Genomic DNA, 4,143 nt, shown 5'->3' on the forward strand with positions numbered 1-4,143 from the left:
GTGGTGTTATTTTGAGCACAGTGCCTCTTGACCAACTTTTTTAACTTTATATTTTATCCTGAACTTAACGAACCCAGAGAGGGAGGAGACAAAGGGTCAAGACAATATTTTTTATGTATAAAGTAGAACAGGAAAAATGTTTTATATGTGAAATTGAAAGTGTCTATTAGAGACAGCTTGCTTTTAAAAAATATTTAATAAATCTAATGTTACTTTCAAAGTTCTCTTTTCTCCCTCTGAAATGACTAACTTCTTGAAAAAAGTTTTAATAAGAAAATCTCCATATGTATCTAAATATTTATAGCAGCACTTTTTGGGATAGCAAAGAACTGGAAACAAAGTAGATAAATGTCCAACTAGGGAAACACTAAACAAGTTGTGGTATGTGAATGTAATGGATTATTACAATGCTATAAGAAATTATGTATGCAATGAATACAGAGAACCACAATAGCCATAACAATGTGAGTGAAAAGAACCAAACAAAAATAAAAACTGAATGTGATAAAATTATAAAGCTCAGGCATAACTTAAATGCATAGATAAATGAGGACACCCTCCAAACCCACCCCTTTGCGCAGGTGGGAGATCCACAGGTGTTACACATTCAACAGGTTTTCAGACTTTTTCAATGTACTCTGATCAGTTGTGCTGATTATTTTCCCTCTTTCTTTTTTTTTTGTATTAAAAAATACTATTTGTTACATGGGATGACTCTCTGAGAGGGGGAGGAGGGCAAGAGATACTAGTGATAACTATAATGATGAAAAAATATTTATTTTTAAATGATAAGTGCTTATTTGAAAAAGAAATTTTTCATGTTAAGATACAGAGTTTTGTATACTCTACAAACCTATGGCTTCTTTCATTTCATAATACTAAAACTTTTTTCAAAATATTCTCTCCTACATGCACCTTTGCATTGAGGTTATTAGGTATTAAAGTATGTGTTAATCAGGGAAGTTTATCAAGTTTCTCATAATTTCTTTAACTCATTCTCTTCAGTAAAGGTTGTGTATAAGCAATTATCTTCATGGTAGCCTTCTTATAAATGCATATTATGAGAAGGCCCAGTGTACAATAAATAACGGTTTTTGTCACCTCAAATCATGATGAAACCAACTCTGCTGGCTTTGTTTTTTTGCCTCTCTGAGCTATAAGCCATCTTTCCATTTTGCTGCAACTTTCTATTTTCTTCTGGTTTCATTTATATCAAAAATGTCAAGATTTAAATGATTCAGTTCCTACAGGAGTAATGACCACTCACTGGTCACTGAACAAGGCTCTCACATTTAGAGTATGTAGGAAATAGAATGACTTTGGTTGCAGGGGGAGAAAGTAGGGCAAAGGTTAGCTCCACCCTTCCTTTTTCAGCCTAGTTCTAGAGTTGTTTTGAATGGCAATTGGTACATCAGGGAGGTGGAAAAGAATCTTTCCCTAGCTCCTTTCCAAGTCTGCAAAATGATCTGAAAGGAACCTAGGCTAATTATCCAGTCGTAGGATAAGAATTAAGAGGATTTTTGGACCAAAGCTTAAATAAGAGTTTGGACTAAGACACCCTGAGAACCAGTAGAGGGAAAGGAATTTAAAAGAAAGACTTTTTAAAGTCCTAAGGGTTTCTTTAGCTAGCTAGATGGATAGCTAGGTGAAGCTGACCAGGGACTACATCAAAAAAGAACTAAAGATAACATTTGCTAAACTACATAGCTTCCTCCAAGATAGTGGTTTCCAAACTTTTTTTTTATATAAAATAAATTATACAAACAATTTTCTTAGCTCATATTTTATTCAACTGAAATTAGGAATTCATTTCAATTTTATAACAGCCAAAATACAATAAAAACAATAACATAGATATTTATTGATTGATAAAATCTTCATAATTTTCCACTTTAATTTATAAAATAATAACCATAATAATATTATTAATGTAATAGGAAGGTTTATTTTTAGGTGTAAAATTTCTCAAAATGTGGTCTCACTTGATTATATTGCTGCTCATAATTCTTCAACCATCGAAGTCAATATTTTATCTTGACAAAAGCTTCAACAGAAAACCTTATTTCATACAAATAAGATATCGTGAATGTCAGCAAAATTTGTAAAACTTTGATAAAGCAAAGAAATGTTTATTCACCCATACCCAAAGTATAAGTTCAAGTCTTTGCCAACATATTATCATGTACCTATTAACCATTCTTGTTCAGATGGAGTAAAACCAAATGTATCATGCTTGTCCAAAACAAATAGTTCTCTTGCCCATTCATAAAAATATCTATTTCCTTAAAGGAGTAAAAATTGCTTCTGTAATCAGGTAACGAAAAAGCAGTTCTTAACTTTCTTCTATTTCATTTGCAAGGCAGTCGTATTTCAAATTGGGAAATATATTAAAAATGCTTTTATAAATGTATTATACATAGTTCTAGCTTTTTCATGAATGCAGTAACTTTATCTTTCAGGATTAGTGTGTAAATTTTGAGGACCTTGCATTGATTTATTGTGTTTAGTCAGTTTTAAAAAATATCCACAAAATATAAATATTTTAGGAAATTTTTGTCATAAAATGAATTAGCTTTATCTTTACAAGAATTATTCAGAAAAAGTGGCATTCTTTTAATTTAAATACCATTCAAAGCACTGTGGCATAATAAAGTCATTGTATATGACAATAGCATAGAATTTTTCCATGGGCCATAATCGTATCATGATAAATGCCTAGAGCTGTATTAACACTCAGATCCTCCAACTTCAGAGTCCCACGTCTTTCTACTGTTTTATGACAGTTCTTCCTTTCTTTGCCTTCTTTCAATGTTAATCCATGTAAAGGATGTATGGGGTGATCAAGGAGGATTAGCACCTCTGGTGTGAGGGCTTGCCAAGCCCTTTTCAGGGTTGCTTACCTATCTTCAATGTCCACCTGTCACCCAACTCTCACCTGTGGCTCCAAGAAGTTGTAGCATGCCCAGAGGCTACACTCTAGTAAACCATGCCTACAGATGGACTAAATCAGGTTGAGGTTAACTGACTGGCCTCAAACATGTCAGTGAGTTGGGGGGGGGGGTATCTATCCCAAGCATGTGAAGACTTCCCCCAGTGGAATGGGCAGATTAGAACAATTTGTTCCAACATCCATGAAGGTGGCTGAAGCAGGTGCTGTGGAACTTGTTAGAGCTGTTAGAACTTGGTCAAATATCAAAGATGCCAAGGTCATCCACTGCATCCCAGGCCATACCCAGTAATATTGACTTTTATCTTGCCACTGGATATCTATGACTCTGGAAGAGAATGAGGCTGATGATTTTGTACAACTCTGTTTCACTTAAGTCCAATTCATGCACAAGTCAAGACATCACTCCATGATGCCATTAGTTCTCTTCAAAAATGAAGAATGAACAATTCCATGCCTCTAATCCAATTTTTCCTTCTTCCCAATCTCTCTCATCCATCTCTCTCTGTCACACACACACACATACACACACAGGTTTTCCCTCCATGGCTACCTCTCAAAAGCTATATAACACATTCTTTCCATTAGTCCTCCCTTCAAGACCTTCCCTCCCAACCCCCTATAACATCCTACATCTTCCTTCCACCTATCCCCTTATCTTCCCTTCTTGATTGACTCTAGTCCATCTAGTTCCTTTCTTTTCTTTACCTTATTCCCCGCCCCACTCCCCCCCCCCAATGTCTTTGGGCTCTCTCCTTCAATGCTTCTCTAATCTGATTTACCCATGATAACCCACCAATCTCTTTACACCACTCACATTATTCCTAGTCAAACTATGTTTGTAGGCATAGCCCAATCCCTGAAGATTCCCCTTCTCAAGGCCACAGAACTTTCAGCTTTCAATCACACTTAAGACCTCTCTGATTATAGTTATGAGAATGAGGAACATATACACAATATCTGAAGTATAGCACTTTAGCCAACTGTAGTGCCAATGTGATATTTACAGCACCCATAATCACGATAAAGACCATGACTATAAAAATTTCTGCATGGTGCTTGATTGAAAAATATAACAAACTCTCCAAATAGAGGACAGAAGCAAAGCATTTATTTAGACACCAGAAAACCAAATCCCAAAACCAGTAAGCCAATGCCATCATTGTAATAATGAAGTAAACAAGCCATAACAACAG

The sequence above is a fragment of the Petaurus breviceps genome, unplaced genomic scaffold, assembly GCF_028583685.1.
Source record: "Petaurus breviceps papuanus isolate PSGF00001 unplaced genomic scaffold, PetGlider_PUasm1.0 90847, whole genome shotgun sequence".
Classification (NCBI taxonomy): Eukaryota; Metazoa; Chordata; class Mammalia; order Diprotodontia; family Petauridae; genus Petaurus; species Petaurus breviceps.